Source organism: Danio aesculapii, chromosome 2 (genome assembly GCF_903798145.1).
Source record: "Danio aesculapii chromosome 2, fDanAes4.1, whole genome shotgun sequence".
Lineage (NCBI taxonomy): Eukaryota > Metazoa > Chordata > Actinopteri > Cypriniformes > Danionidae > Danio > Danio aesculapii.
Window position 1 is genome coordinate 36,605,917 of NC_079436.1, and position 17,446 is coordinate 36,623,362.

At 34.9% G+C, this 17,446-nt stretch overlaps 1 protein-coding gene across 1 annotated transcript in view; it reads left to right on the top strand.

The window, feature by feature from the left end:
- Positions 1-288: 288 nt before the first annotated feature.
- fam163aa (family with sequence similarity 163 member Aa) overlaps positions 289-17,446 on the top strand; it is a 33,502-nt gene continuing 16,344 nt past the window's right edge. The window contains exon 1 of the mRNA XM_056478303.1: positions 289-667. The gene's annotated coding sequence lies outside the window, so the exon portion shown is untranslated. The remainder of the gene's footprint in view (positions 668-17,446) is intronic.

Below are 17,446 nucleotides of genomic sequence, written 5' to 3' on the forward strand. Positions count from 1 at the left end.
CATAATTATGTTCATATTTTGTCATAATTGACCTTTTTTGTTATTTAGATGTAACTTAAACTTTTTATCAGTACTATATTACTATTTCCCAGTCACCTGCCCATTATAATCTCTCCACGTTTCCTATATACAGATGAAGGCTGTGTGGTGTGAAAGCTGTCAGTGCGCGTCCCCTCGGCCGCTGGTCATGTGCAGGATGACGCGCCGCTCATAGGCTGAGACGCTTTGCTTGCGTTGAGCGTCGGTAAAGGTGTGGGTTCATTTGATGACCCTTCGTGGCTCAGCATCATCATCATCATCTCACGGGCTGTTGCTTCCTCCTGAGGGACCGTCGACACTCTCGCAGCCTGCACACTACAACCGCGCAATCTGGTAATGCCACTCAGTTATTGGCGGGCTCAGATATGCTGTAACGCGCGGCTGTTCGGGATACTACGGAATTACAGCCGCAACAAATGATGATGTGACAGGCATCGGGTAGATAATAAAAGCTCGCGGTGCAGTGAACGCGGCATTTCTGCTAACGAAGCAAAGCCTCAGACGAGCCTTTTTCCCAGACGAACAGATACAGTAGTGTTCACTACTGACTGACCGACAGCAGTCATTCGGAATAATACCTGCACGTCGCTTTACCAACATTCGGGGAGGAGGAAAAACAGGTTTTAAGGTAACTGGAATGTCCTTCTGTATAAGTAGAAGTGCACTTGTTCTTAAATGCTTTGGATTTTGTAGTCTAATGCAGGTGTTCAAATGTAAATCATGCCAGTTCAAGTTTGAATCTTGGTATCCTGTATGTTCATTGAATCATAGAAAAGTATGTCTGTAGTGCAGGTTAAAATCGAATTGTAGGCTAATTGTTAGGGTATTTGCAACATGTAATATGACAAGCAATATTTTATTGTTTTTTTGTTTTTATTTTTTGACAAAGTGGGCATAAGTAGAGTATGCCATGAAGATCAATGTAAATTATTTGTATTACACATATAATTAGTTATGTATAGTTAAGGCTGCACGATATTGACAAAAAATTACACATTGCGATATTTTTATTCTGAGATATATATTGCGATGATGAGTTGATAAACTGTTTATAAAGAATTGATCATTTTAGATTGATTGGGATGATAGGTGGAGCATAACAAGTAACAAACAACCTACAAGCATAGATAGATTCAATAAAGAAAAATATGCATATTAATTAAACAGTGTTTTATTGTTTTGCCAAGAGTTGAAATGTATTCAGGTATACTGTCATTGAAAAACCAAATGTAAAATAATACTCCATAGTCTTCGTTTTATAAACAATTCAATAAAATTAATTGTTATTAATGTTATTAATGTTACAAACGGTACATTGCTTTTAAAACCACACACAGTCACAGGCCTCAAAAAACACATGCAAAATGATAAAATTATAATCCAGAATCAACATTGCGTTAACTCTCAATATGACTTTTGTGAATGAGCACACTGCGATATCGATGCTGAAACCATATATTGTGCACTATGTATTTTTATTACATAATTAGTTACAGCATGAGTAATACATTTTTTATACTCAAATGCTGTAACAATAAACAATAAATTGTTAATACAGAGAAACTAAGTTTTTTTCATATATTAGCCAACTATTTATTTAAATATATATATATTCTTATGTTTATTTACATTTTTTGATTTTATGTTTGTATAAAGTGGTTAAATAGTCATTTCCTGTTTTTATATACCAAGTTTTAAGTCATAGTTCACACAAAAATGAAAATTTACTCACTATTTACTCATCCTGAAGTGTTTCCAACAATTATATGTCTCAATATTCTGTTGGACACAAAAGACCATATTTTAAGCAAAGCAATGTATTTTGAAGAAAGCTGAAAACCTGTACCATAAACTTCCTTATAAAACTCAAAATAGAGGTGAGTAAACAATGACAGAATTTTCATTTTTGGTTGAACTATCTGTATGATTTTCTTTTTATATACACCATTATGCCGTTGAACTGTTGTATAAACGCAATATCACACTAACAGCAGTGCAATATGGCTGTATATTGGCACTGGTGGGACACTAAAAACATTGGTATAGTCATTGGTATATAGACGCCTCCCACCAGTGTCGATACAGTACCATAACGCACTTCTACTTGTATGATATTGCTCATTAATTGTTTAACTTGGCTACGGTTGGCCAAAATAGACACATAAGCCCCTTTCACACATACAGACCTTTATCATGAACAAACTGTCATGAAAGGGATCATGTGTGAACAGGGCCTTTTTGTAAATACCGGTGAATTCGTTCCGGCAATTTTCCAGAAAGAGAAAATGTAACATTAACGGTAATTTGCCAGAATGCTGCGCTGTTTGAAGCAGAAGGAAAATTTCCGGAAAGAGCGCGTTCATGATTAGAACACGCTGACGCGAGACGTCTACTCCAGACAATCAGAACATTCAGACCGCATTCACATCCGCGGTGTTTATGTAAATAATTGCCTTAGAATATTTTCCCAGACACATTTAGTTACTAGATGTTAGTCAGATAACGTTTCTATGTTCCTTAATGCCAACTGTGTGAAGAATTATCAATAAAATGCTTATGATAAACCGTTGTTTGTTAACCTTCAAGCTCTGCTTTAGTTGCTTGGCGCGTGTGCGCGAGTGCTCTGGTGAGCACCAGCATCTCAACATGCGAAAATGTTCCTCCATATGTTTTCATCGAAGTTATTCACAATACTTATCCATCCACAGAATTTGTAATGTCGTCAAATGTGTAAACGTTTAGCTGCGGTTCTCGCTTCTGTGTTTGGATGTCTCTGGGACAAAGGAGCAGCATGAATGCTAAAGCTTTAAATAAAAGTGAAAACAACAGCAAAAGCCAGACCCCTTCTATGTTTACAAATAAAAGCACAGCCGTTTAGAGCTCATTTCTGGTTAATGATGCCAGAATTTACCGGTATTTTGGAATGGATGTGTGAATGGTCTTTTCTGGAAAAATTTTGGAACGTCCTTGCCTGTGTGAACAGTGCTCTTTTGAATTTACCGGTAAAGTCGTTCTGGTAATTTTCCAGATATTTACTTGTATCGCTGTGTGAAAAAGGGTTATAGACAGACAGTCACAGTATACATTTCATTTCTGTGATGGAAGAGCGTGTTAGTAGTCAGATGTGTCATGCAGAATCATAGCTTTTGGCGAAGAAGTCATGTTTTCCACAGGGGCAAAGCATATGTTGTCTGTTTCTAGCGGACACGACACATACACAGATGCTGTTTTAGTGGAGACATGATTTCTAGGCCAGCGAAGCTTTCTCTGCCAAGGGGGCCTGGCGTGTTTGGAAGCTGCTTTTCAACTGTTTGTTTTGCTGGATTTACATGGCAGGCTCTCCAGCAGTGTGCTCTTGGCAGATGTACTGCTTGAGGGAGCATGTTTGTTGGAGTCAAGCTATGGTAAAGCACGCAGTCTGAAGTTTTTAAAGCTTTACTGTGAGTCACCTTGACAGGGAAGATCCCATCAAGAGCTTTTCTGCCAAAGAGACTTGTCTGTTGTAAGTGAGATGACATATCCGAACGATGTATTACGACTACACTGGTAAAAAGAGAACTTGTTGAAAAATAAGCTATAGAATTTAATACCATTGTAGAATCCTATAGACATTGGAGCCCAGTTGCCAGTTAAGATGGGTTTTTAGTGGTAGTTTCTTCAATGTTCACATTGGGCTACACCCATAATTACTTAGCTTTAACTTAGACAATAAATGGATCATTTAAGGAAGAAAAGAAAAAAATGTAGTTAATTTACTCTCCCTCATGTTTTCTTCAGTAAAAATGTGATCTTTTGTCATTTAACCCAATGGCTACCAGGACTTTGAGAATCAAAAAAACCCCAACATATTCAGGCGTAACAACATTTATATAGTGGTTTTACGTCACTAAATTTCAAAACAAATATTAGACGTTTTGTTGTACAAACATTGTACAGACCCAATTGAATATGTTCTTAAGTGAGCCACTCACTGATTCACATGATCTGGTCAGAGTGAGTCTTCAGTTATCAAGTCACTGACTCAAATGATAGTCAGAACAAATCTTCAGTTATGAAGCCACTGATTCAAATGATCTGGTCAGAGCGAGTCTTCAGTTATCAAGTCACTGACTCAAATGATAGTCAGAACAAATCTTCAGTTATGAAGCCACTGATTCAAATGATCTGGTCAGAGTGAGTCTTCAGTTATCAAGTCACTGACTCAAATATTAGTCAGAGCAAATCTTCAGTTATGAAGCCACTGATTCAAATGATCTGGTCAGAGTGAGTCTTCAGTTATTGATTCACTGACTTAAATGATCAGGTCAGAGCAAATTTTCAGTTATGAAGACACTGATTCAAATGATCAGGTCAGAGTGAGTCTTCAGTTATCAAGTCACTGACTCAAATGATAGTCAGAGCAAATCTTCAGTTATGAAGCCACTGATTCAAATGATCTGGTCAGAGTGAGTCTTCAGTTATTGATTCACTGACTTAAATGATCAGGTCAGAGCAAATATTCAGTTATGAAGACACTGATTCAAATGATCTGGTCAGAGTGAGTCTTCAGTTATTGATTCACTGACTTAAATGATCAGGTCAGAGCAAATCTTCAGTTATGAAGACACTGATTCAAATGATCAGGTCAGAGTGAGTCTTCAGTTATTGATTCACTGACTCAAATGATAGTCAGAGCAAATATTCAGTTATGAAGCCACTGATTCAAATGATCTGGTCAGAGTGAGTCTTCAGTTATCGATTCACTGACTTAAATGATCTGGTCAGAGCAAATCTTCAGTTATGGAGTCACTGATTCACATGATCTGGTCAGAAAGCTATTCAATTAGTTTGTCATGGGGTCCAGTTCATGAAAAGCATTCCAAATGAGGGGATGGAAGGATATGACTTGCAATATAAGTGATGACACAACAGCATATAAGAGCTCATATGCTGTATTTTTGCTCCTTAAGACACCCACATTGTATTTTTCTATATTAAAATATTAATGTGTTGTATTTTGAATCTACATAACATCACTGCATTGTACAAAGTGGCTTTTTTACAAGCATATCCAAATGTTTGTTGTATTTCGAGCCACAAAATCAGTGTATTGCTTAAGTAGGCTTCTTCTACATTCAGATATGTTCATATGTTATGTTTTAAACTGCGTAACAATTAGGGATGCAACGATTATAGGTTTTGGTTGTACGATTATAGTCTGAAGAATAATCATGGTTTCACAGTTATCACCATTATTATGCATTTGTTAAATTTAAAACACTACTAGTTTAGAAAATAACAAGAAAACTGCTTATATTTTAAAGTGTTGTTTATTGCTGCTCAGTAACCAAATACAGCACAAAATATTAATTAAAAACAAGCAATAGTCAATTTGACTCTTTGGACTTAAAATAAATGAAAATGTTTTTAATTGAAACATGAGTGATAATTTTACAATGAAAATAAATGATAGAACAATGAATAAATAAATAAAAATAAGAATAAATAAAAAAAACTGATTTGTCTAATGTTAATTTAAGCTGTATATTTGCTAAGAATTTAAATTAACTGTTGTTATTATCTGTGTTCATACATACATAATCATTTGAATAATTTGTAATAATTCGTCTAACATATCTTTTGTTTACATTTCACTAAAAGCTACGCACAACTACACCACTACAGCTTGAGATCATTTCTACTGTGTGCACCTGCAGGGCACGAGTGCGTCGGTCCACTTGTGAGCCTTGCACACACTGCTCCCAATATGCTCACGTCTCTATTGGAAATAAGGAACTTGCTTGCGGAAAAGACGCAATATGTCAACAGCTTGTTGCTATAGTTAATCCAATGTGCGTGCATATTGGCATAACTTTGTTTAGTTGCAGCAGCTTTTTTTTTGTGCAAAAGAAATGTGGCATTGAGAAGCCTGTAATGAATAAAAGCGGGTTAATAGTAAAATCGGCTAATCATTGCATCCCTATTAACGATATCAGTGCATTGTACAAAAGGCCTTTTCTACAAACATATCCAAATGTTTTCGGCTGCTCGTGCCACCCGCTTAATGTCAGGTGATTCACTCTCTGCGCAGCCTTCAACTGCAGCTCGTGCTGTATTGCCACTTCATAACTCTAGCGACCATTTTTCGACTGAACTAGTAATAAATTAATTTATTTTTGATGTCTTGGTCACACTATTTGGAGAGCCAGAACAAATTGCCTCAGGGGCCGGGTTCTGCCAGCGGGCCGCCAATTGAATAGCCCTGGTTTACAGAGTCAATGATTCAAATGATCTGGTAAGAGTGAATATTCATGTATCAGGTCATTGATTCAAATGATTTGTTCAGAGTGAGTCTTCAGTTACTGAGCCACTGATTCAAAGCATCTGGTCAGAGTGAGACTTCAGTTGTCGATTCACTGACTCAAATGATCTGGTCAGAGTAAGTCTTTGGTTATGGCAGGGTTGGACAAACACGGTGGCCGGCACAGTTTAGCTCCAACTCTAATTAAACACACCTGCTTATAGATTTCAAGTGATCTTGAAGACACTGATTAACATGTTCAGGTGTGTTTGATTAGTGTTGGAGCTAAACTATGCAGGGCACCGGCCTTCCAGGACTGAGTTTGCCCACCTCTGGGTTTTGGAGTCAATTATTCAAATTATCTGTTCAGGAATTTTACAGTTAACAACTTCAAATTCAAATGATCTGGTCAGGGCGAGTCTTCAGTTATGGAATCAGTGACTACGTTTACATGGACAACAGTAATCAAATTATTTGCCTAAATCTAATTAAGACAATAATATGATTAAGGTGTTTACATGAGTTGCTTATTGAATGTTCCTTTCATGATTCCGTTTTACATGTTATAGCACATAATTCGATTAACGTTATTGCGTCACATCACTATTCACGCTTCCTCCAGAGTTTCATGCAATTTCAGGTGTTTCATTTTTAATTTGTCAACTTTAACTGCAGTTTGGCACTTTCACTTTCATTCAGGAACATTTCATGTTGTGACAAACGAGATATTGGATGCAAATATGAACTGCTGGAAGAGTGTTGTTTTAATGGAATATAATACCGCACGCTGAATGGGAGAAAAAAAACCTCCGTATTTCATGGTGTATGTGTCTGTGGTCTTCACTGACTCGGTAGATGCAAAGAATAGTGTCAAACAGCCGTGTGTGTGAACTATCCTGTCACAATACTCAGCGAAAAGTCCTACATGATGGTAAAAGTTTCACATGTCTTAATTTGATTTCTCTTTAGTTCGATTATGATCTTGATCGGATTAAATTAACCAAAATCGCCGTTTACATGGTTAACTCTTAATCAGAGTATTGTCTTAATTATATTAAAATCGGATTATTGGTGTCCATGTAAACATACTCAATGATTCAACTGATCTGGTCAGAGTGAGTCTTCAGTCATCGAGTCACTGATTGAAATAATCTGGTTAGAGTGAGTCTTCAGTCATCGAGTCACTGATTGAAATTATCTGGTTAGAGTGAGTCTTCAGTTATTGAGTCATTGATTCAAATGATCTGGTCAGAGTGAGTCCTCAGCTATTGAGTCACTGATTCAAATTATCTAATCAAGGCGAGTCAATGATTTTACAAACTGATTCGAAACAAGTCAAAAATCTGTGAAATCTGTGACTTATGGTGTGAAATTTGAAATGAAGTTTCTTATCATGCATTTTAGGGTGTTATATTTCATTTGGGCCATTTCGAGTAAAAGAAGGTCTTTAGTAATATCCATAAGTCTATATCTGTACTTTCACTTGAGTGCTTGATTTGCATACTCTACCCCCTAATAAAACAGACAGGATTTCATTTATACTCTGATAAAAAACAGAATGATCATTCCTCTTCTCTCTCTGAAATCCATGCAGCTGTCCCAGATTTCGACATAAATATATTCTCTCATACACAGCGGAGATGAGTGCTTTCTGAAGACAATGGGGTGAAAAATCCTTCCTCCACTACCTGGCTAAATGGCCCGGTGATGGAAAAATATTGTTACAGGAATGATATTTGAATAATTGAAAAGGGCCCGCTTTAAAATTGCAGGCTTGCCATGATTTCAAGAGCAAAGTTAGAGGCTTCCTCACCGAAATATTCATACCATTATTTAACAGTGGATATATCAGGAGTAGGGATTCATTCAAAAATGATCAGAGCTCCTGCCTCTCCATTTCACAGAGCGACAACCGGCTTTCACCACTGCCGAGGAGAGATTCATTTTAATAATGAAGAAGGACGTTCACCTTACTATCTGCCCACAGCGTTGTTATAAGTGACATCATAGATCAGGCTGACAAGCCTGTCAGGAGAAGCCTCTCAGCATTGTGATTGCGGCGCTTTCTGTTTGTTGCTGACTTATGTAGCACACATCAAAAACAAATTACGATGTGTTTATGAGTGAACGCAGCGCACGGCATCTGAGTCATCAGCTCAACATCGCTCCACTTCTCCAAAGACAGAACTTTAATCCTTACTGCTGAACTGGACATGTGCACGCTTGATGGACTTGACATTTGCACTTTGCTTGACTTATGCTGTGTTAACAATGATTTCAAAGTTCATTTTTCTCCTGAATGCACCCATTAGCAAGGCCACAATGCGTTGACATAATTGTTTGAACAAATCGAAAAAGCGCTCTTTGAAATAAAGGTTCTGCAGGCCCGTTCTGCAGGCCCGTAATTTTTTTATTATTATTGAAATGGCCAAATTCTGATTGAGGACATTTGAAATATTTCATAAAGATTTAAGTGTGGTTATGATCACTTAAACGCAGTATTTAAGTCTCGTAATTAAATAGAAAATGAGGTGTATAACTGCAAAAAGGTCACCTTTTGGGAAAAAAAGCTACCCCTTTCATCAGGCTGGCTACAGGCCTGTTCTGGAGCAAACAGGTTCTCAGTGAACAGTTTTTTAAATAATATATTATGTGTGTGAAGAACCTTTCTCCACTATAAAGAAGCTTTTGTTCAAAGGGAACATTCTTTATGCAAGAATCTTTATTTTTAAGAGTTTGCATTTAAATTTTTTTGATTAAATTTTTTGATCTTATTTATTGCCCTAAAATTGTCGCCTGATATAGAGTTGAATTATTATCCCTCCTGAATTATTAGCCCCCTGTATATTGCTTTCCCCAATTTCTGTATTACAAAAAGAATGTTTTTCAACACATTTCTAAACATAATAGTTTTAATAACTAATTTCTAATAACTGATTTCTTTTAGATTTGCCATGATGACAGTAAATATTATTTTAGATATTTTTAAGACACTAGTATTCAGTTTATATTTACATTTCAAGGCTTAACTAGGTTAATTATGCAAGTCATTGTATAACAGTGGTTTGTTCTTTAGGCAGTCTGGAAAAAAGTAATGCTGAAGGGGACTGATAACTTTGACCTTAAAATGGTTTTTAAAAATAAATTTTTAACTGCTTTTATTCTAGCTGAAATAAAACAAATAAGACTTTCTCCAAAAAAAAACATATTGTAGGAAATATTGTGAAAAAATCCTTGCTCTGTTAAACATAATTTGAGGAATATTTGAAAAAGGAAAAAAAAGTCACAGGAGTGAAAAAAGTCATCAAGTCATGTGTATTTGTGAAGCAGATTTAAAGAAAAAAACATGATAAAATGCTTGTTATACGTTAAGATATTTTAGCACTTTTTCTAAATAAGAGATGGCCAATAATATACAGTATATATACTGTATACACTGCTATGGAAAAAAAAATAGCAATTTCTCTGGATTTGCGATTTATTGTTGTGTAGGAGTAAAACATAATTTTTTGTTTTTTTCTGTAAATAGTGATGACATTGCTTTAAGTTTTTATCCTCAGAAAAAATAAGAGATCAATGTTGGATGAAATAGCTCAGATTTTCAACCACAACAAATTAAAACTATATTATATTATATTATATTATATTATATTATATTATATTATATTATATTATATTATATTAATTATATTATATTATATTATATTATATTATATTATATTAATTATATTATATTATATTATATTATATTATATTATATTATATTATATTATACTAACATCCATTTTTTCCAAAAGAATGTGCTCCAAATTAAATATTTTAATTAGAAATTTGTAAGAAATATTATAAGATCTTTATATAACAAAACAAAAAGGTATATTTTAGCTATTATATTTAGCTATTAAACATATAAGAACTGAACATTTTCAACTGATATACGAGCAATATCACAAGAGAAGCAGTGCGATGTGGCTGTATATGTGGCTGTATAGTGGCACTTGTGGGAGGCGTGGGTTGGCTTGAGGCCGCAGGCCAATATACAGCTATATCGCACTGCTACGAGTGTAATATTGCGTTTATACAACAGTTCGATGGCATAATCGTGTATATATATATAAAAAAATCTAACACGGAGAGTCTCAAAAACGCTTTTGTAAGAGGAACTACCTTCTTCCGCCGTTCATACACATCTGCAGCTGACGTCAGAACAGCAGAAACCAGTGCTTTTTCACAAACGTCACTTTAGAGCTAGTGTTTGAATGATTTTCTTTTGTAATGTCTAAAGGGATGACAAAACAGGTGATTTTGCTGACATTTTAAGATTATAAGGCTGAACGACATGAAATGCTATCAGTCTACAGAGATTTCCCAGTATTTCTCTGTTGCAATCGGGAAATCATAATAATTAACCCTGAAAAAGCCAGAGCAAAGCTATCACTATAACACTGCCAGAATACTGCAGCATAAATACAGCACTACAACATACAAAAGAGAGAGAGATTGACTTAGAATGTCACTTTCTTCTTCTGTGATGACTTGTTCAGCTGTAGTTTGAAACGTACGCTGAAAAAATGCTTATTATGCAGTCTCCCTACGCCATCTTGTGGCGGAACGTCAACCATCTCTGCTCAGTATGACTGGCTGAATATTTAAAATAGGCACTATCTCTATAAATAAACTGCATAGTTGCAATCTAAACAACTACAGTCTTGTCTAAAAAAGCCTCAAAAGTACATTATGTTGTCCAATAGCTGCAATATTTGTCAAACTGTAGAGTGTCCTCTGCTTGCCACTCGTGTTGGGTGGAGTAATACACAAGAGTGGAGAGGCTGTACAAGTGCTAATATTACTTAGACATCTCCTGGCTATCAGCCAATCAGATTTGAGAACCAGACAGAAATGTTGTATAAAAATATGTATCAGATTATCTCTATATATAATATAATTTATATTATAACGCAGTTAAATATTTGTATTAAGTTCTAGAAAAAGAAATAAAAAAATCCTTATCTTTTTTAAAAATACATTGGTGTACATATGATCTATGTACATTCATATAGAGTAAAAAAAACAGCCACAATTGAATTGTCTCTCTTTGTGCTTTAAATAAACGCTAGTGAATTAAGTGGGGTAGCAGCAATTGCTGAATAAGAACCCAGTCAGCAGCTGCTTTATAGCCTGACATCTGAAGCTGTCTCTTGATTTGTCCTTGGGCCGGGATGTGCATGCTGGACGTCCATAAATCAGAGACCCGCTGGCATATACAGGCCCAGCTGGAGAGAGAGAAAGAGAGAGGCTAAAACTAAAGCTGCATCACACACAATATAGATCTGGAGTTTTGTATTATAAACAGCCCACACTCTCAAATGCTATGCCTTTTATGACTCATTTAGACACGGGCTCTGATTTGATGCAACTTTAGAGTCAGTCACTCTTGTGGCATGCTTTAAACCGCTCCTTAAATGGCTCTCATTGACTGTGTCAGAGCCCATTGAGCTGATCAGAGTGATTTTATACATCAGGGAGTGTTTAACATATGCATGTATGCTGATGCTTACAGCTGTCAGCTTGTTATTTGATATTATTAACTGTCACTTCCTTCTAAATGACTTGCTGGTATTCCCAGAGCAATCTGGTGTTAAATCAGATCATCAAAAAAGATACATTTATTCAACCTCTGTGTAAACAATGTGCATGCTGATCTTTACAGGCTACTCTTTGATTTGCTTTTGCACTACTTGCTACAACAAATGACAAGACTGACAAATTACTGATTTTTTTTTTAAGTCATGAAATCAAAATTTACTCTTCCTATTTTTAATTAGCAGTTGTTGTTATAAACGATGTATCTGTGCACTTCATTGTTTTGTAAAAATGTATTTTACCTCATACACTTAAATCAAATATCATAACCTTCCCTCCCTTTCGAAATGACTTTCTTTACTTCCTGGTCACATGGAATTCCTTTAGGACAGGCTTATCTATGCTCTGAATTAGTCTATTCATCAATCTTTCTTCATTTTGTTAGCAACACCTGTCTTTCAACAATCCAATTGGGTCCCAAAGAACAAAATCATGCACCGCCCTACCAGTGATGTAAAGTAACTAATTAAAAAACAAAATACTCAAATTACTGTAATTGAGTAGTATTTTTACTTCCCCTTGAGTATATTTTTAGTGCAGTATTGGTACTTTTACTCCTCTGTTTTCCTTCAACCTGCAGTCACTACTTTATTTTTTCTTGTCTATGAGGATTGGCTATGTAGAAAAATCAGTCCTGTGATTCTTGTCCAATCAAATCCCACATAGAAAAACAAAATATATCATACTGAGCAAACTCAAGACATGAGCTGTTTATAAATGCTTTATAAAGCTAATAAACTTTCAAATAAATTAAAAGTGTCAGAAAAGATCTCCAAAATTTTTACACGCAATGACCCGAGACAGTTTAGACCAGAGATGCCAAAAGTTTTTCTTATAACAGGCCCAAAACCAACCTTGATTGAAGGTTGTGGGCCGAATATATATAGACCAAACCGTATTACACTAAATTTGCCATGGGTATTTTCCTAATTTATTTGCTAAAATTTAAAAATAACTAGAAAATGTAGAAAACTAGAAATACAACAACAAGCCCATTTATAAACACAATGGAGTACAATGTTGAATACGGTTGAGCTGCTCCTGCCTTTGCCTTGATTTGCTCGCCGATGTCTTGTGCATTGTCCTCTATTGGTCAAGTGACAGTATTTACATTTTAAAAGTCTGATTTATTTACATTTAATCGAAAAATTTGATTTAGTTGGCTTTTTTGTTGCTCAGCAATAAAACAAACCAACGGTTACGTAAATTCAAAATCACAATTTCTGTTAAAGGTATTCGCTCAAACCACCTTAACATCTCACCTTCCCATCACTTCTCCCTCTCTTTTCAGATGGAATGGTGGGTCAAGTCCAAGGTTACCATGGACCAACTTTGGCCCGGGGGCTCTACTTTGGGCATTTCTGGTTTAGACTAAAACTAAATGCACTACAGAATGTTTCATTTTCAGACACATGCACAAATTGCATGTAAAGCAGCCTTTCACAGCTCTTCAGTACTTTTAGGGCTACTTTTTACATATTCTTTGAGTAATATTTACAACAGATACTTAATCTACCTGTATCACATTTTTGGCCTAGTAATGGTACATTTACTTGAGTACACTGTAACAAATGCTGGGTTCCACATAATCGATTTGTGTTGGGATATCATGAAGGAATTAAGTTAACTTAATTGTTTTTAAGTGGTTTGAACATAAAACAATTAAGCTGTCCCCCAGTTGTGTTGTTTCAGTTACTTTTAAATACGTAATTTGAACAAGCAGCAAAATCATTTTTCGGAGTCTAAGATTTTTCAGTACTCTTTCCACAACTGCACCCTACATTTTTTTTCTCATTTCAGAACTGTCTCAAGTATTCAAGTGGATGTACATTATCTTAGCGGAAAAAAGGACAATCTTAACTTTTACCCTTTCATGGTGACCTTAAAAACACATGTGAACTCTGCAAATCCATTTTAAAAGATTAAAAAGACATTTTTTTTTGTAAGCAAAAAAGTGCAGAAAAATCGTTCTACCTTAAAAGGTGATTGTTGTCAAAACTCTATTAATGAAAATTTGTTTAGACCAACACACAGCATTGCCAAGTTGTCAGCAAATACAACAGCCAATGAAACTGCAGAATTTTAGCAACAGTACATTGGGATATATGAACACAACCTGTTTATTTTTGTGACTGACACTGGCATGTATGTAGGAAAGCATCAAGTGTTTTGTAAAGGCAGCCTCAGCAATTAAACTGTATGTTCATTACTCATACTGAAGACAAACTTTAACACTATCAAACCGTGTGAATTAAGGCAGTGACACACCAAGCTACCTTTTAAAAGTTGGATGTTGAAATTTGCATATTGAAATTCCGAGGTAAGATTTCAATAATTTTTGCTTATTTCTGGTATATGACTAACTTGCTAAATTGAACACTTATGACCTGTTCACTGCTCTAACATGATCAAACATCAAGCATTTCATTTTGATATTTGGACCCGATCACGTTCAGTACTCTAATGTCAATGTGTTTTGTTTTGTTTTTTAGTATTGTGACCCAGTTCCTAGAAAAACAGAATATTAACCCTTGTGCACTGTTCAAATTTACTACCCTTTTGTTATGTTAGGGATAAAAACATCCACTGAATTAAACTGCTGTAAAATTGCATCAGATAAATATATTTTTACATTTTTTTTTGCAGAAATCCGTAAATCAACCTTAGTCCTGATTAAAAGTACTAAATGTTTTCAAAAATTACAGGATTTGAACTCTTTAATTATCAAATTCATAAATGATGTCACTGATTTGGTGAACAAAACACACAAAATGACATTTTCAATATAAAAAGTAATTGTAGTCTGGATTTTTTTAACCTTTTATCAGTCTTGGACATGTGAAAGATTAGTAACAACATTGGCTTTGATGCATTGTTAGATTTTCATTTTTTGCTGTTTCCTAATTTACTGTTGGTGGCTGTTTTTGCCCCATTGTAACCACATTTGGTGATGCACAAATTCAGTCTTTGTTTTTATTTAGTATATGAAGTTCTGAGAGCTGAGAAGCATATTTAGATTTTCTCAGACACGTCAAAGAAGGTGCATAAAGGTCACTCTCACACTCTCACAGACACACATACACACACTTTAATTTGCTGTTATATGCCATTTAAAATCCAGATACTAAGATTTTGATTTTACTAAGATTTTGCACAGACCTATCTAAAGGGTTAATGGTGCCAACTGATGATCAACAGTGCAAATCTTACCTCTTCCCAACAGGGAAAACCAGCAATCAAAAATGCATGATTATATGGTGTCATGGCTTTGCAATCCAAAAAATATGGTTATAATAGAAGTCAATGGGGAAAAAACAGCCACCGACTGTAAATTAGGGTGAAAAAAATGAAAATTAATTTTAAAAAATGCATCAAAAAGGCAATGTTGTTTCACATGTCTAAGACTTTGATAAAAAGTACAAAAAAAATCCAGTCCACAATTACTTTTTATATTGAAAACATTTTGTGTGCTTTTTCACCAAATCAGAGACATCATTTATGAATTTGGCATTTAAAGAGTTAAAATCCTGTAATTTTCTAAACAATTTAGTAGTTTTGATCAGGACTGGGGATGATTAATAGATTTATGAAAAAAACTAGAAAAAATACTTATCTGATGCATTTTTACAGCAGTTTAATTCATTGGATTTTTTCATCCATAACATAACAAAAGGATAGTAGATTTGCCCTGTGTATCATTAACTTTTTAAAAAATTCAAAGCATTTTCTCAAAATATATGTCAAATAAGATTTGTCACCAAAAATCATTCCACTAGCTGAAACACAGTAAAGATTATGGCCAAATTAAGACTCAGAATCACCCCAGAGATGATGAAAACATCCCCAACAGCACATAAGGTTTAAATGAGAAAACAGTGGGTGTGGCTTGTTTTTTCTACTGTGAGCTGATTGGATGTAGTGAAGGAGGCATTTCATTCCGAAAGATGGGGAAATAGGTTTTAAAAGAGTTTTCACAACAGACCCTTCCCTCTCACCATTTCTGTTTGTTGTCAAAACTGTCAGTTGGGGGCGTGGTTAAGTATATTAACCACGGCCAATACCTAAAACAGACATAATCTCAGAATTTAACTGAAAAAAAATAAAAAATAAAAAAAACAGGAAATGCATTTTCAGATTTCAATTAAAGATTACAAGGGCAATTTGTTTCTTAATGCACAGATGAAACTAGCAATGTGAGCTAACAACATATGGTTAGTTTTGATTTGATTTGTACTTTAAAATGCTTCTTTATAGTCTTCAAATCTAACAAGGAAAAAGGAGGACAATCCCTAGTTTAAAAAATTCCCTGTGATAAGAAAAAAAATGCATTAATATAAAACCTTTAACTTTCCATTCAATTCTACTTTCAGCTCCCAAAGAGAAATGGGACCCAATCCCTCTAAATCCTTTAAGAAGCCAGTCCACTGTATAAGAAATCTCCACACCAAGAAGGATTATGAGGAAAGTTACACTCAATGGGATTTTGATTTCCGTCTCTCTTTTCTTCTCTTATTTAAGTGTACGTTATAAAGACTAGAACTGCAATTAGAGTAAATGAAAGCTCGGAGTGTTCCAGAAACGGCCCTCAGGGCTGTCCATACAGAGTGCAATCTCAGCTCTTTGCAAGTTATTTTCTATTAGCGCCACGCTGCCTGTGCTTGTGCTGTTGCAAAAGCTGGCATAATCATAAGGAAGGAAAGTGAGAATGTTGAGGGAAATTAGCTGCTTGATAGTCACGCCGTGTTCAACTTGTCGAGCAAGGGGGTTCGTTCAGTGCTTGTCAATTATATTTAGCGCTTTCCTAACCATAGGACATTTATTTTGTCCTGTTTAGCTTGCTCACTGACACAAACTGTTTGCTGCTGCCACTTTAAATAGATGATATATGAGGTTATTTACTCTGAGAAAACAACAGTGTTGAACAGTTGAACACTGTTTTAACACTGTTGAAAAGACTGCGACTGCTTGCTAAAATTCTATATGTGGTTTTGGATGTTGGAGACCACACTGTAAAAAATATCTGTTAAATAACAGTTACCGTATTTTGTGCTTTCTGTTTATTAATATGGGATGTTTATCTCTCCTCTGTCAACTTTCAATGTTGAGAATTCAACTCTACAGTTTAACAAAGTAACTTTGATTGACCTTTTAGTACTGTAGTTTGAAATAATATAATGTATAAGAAATAATAATAATAATAATAATAATAATAATAATAATGAGAAATAAGTCTGTAAAATTACAAAAAAATGTTTTTGTACTTTAATATGCAACATCAACCCAGACAATATATCACTGACTATGTTTACATGGACACCAATAATTCAATTTTAATGCGATTAAGACAATACTCTGATTAAGAGTTTACCATGTAAACAGCGATTTTTTAAATTAAATTTAATCAGATTAAGGTCATATTCGAACTAAAGAGAAATCTAATTAAGACGTGTGGAGTATGCCGATTTTAGTCGCATTATTGAAGTC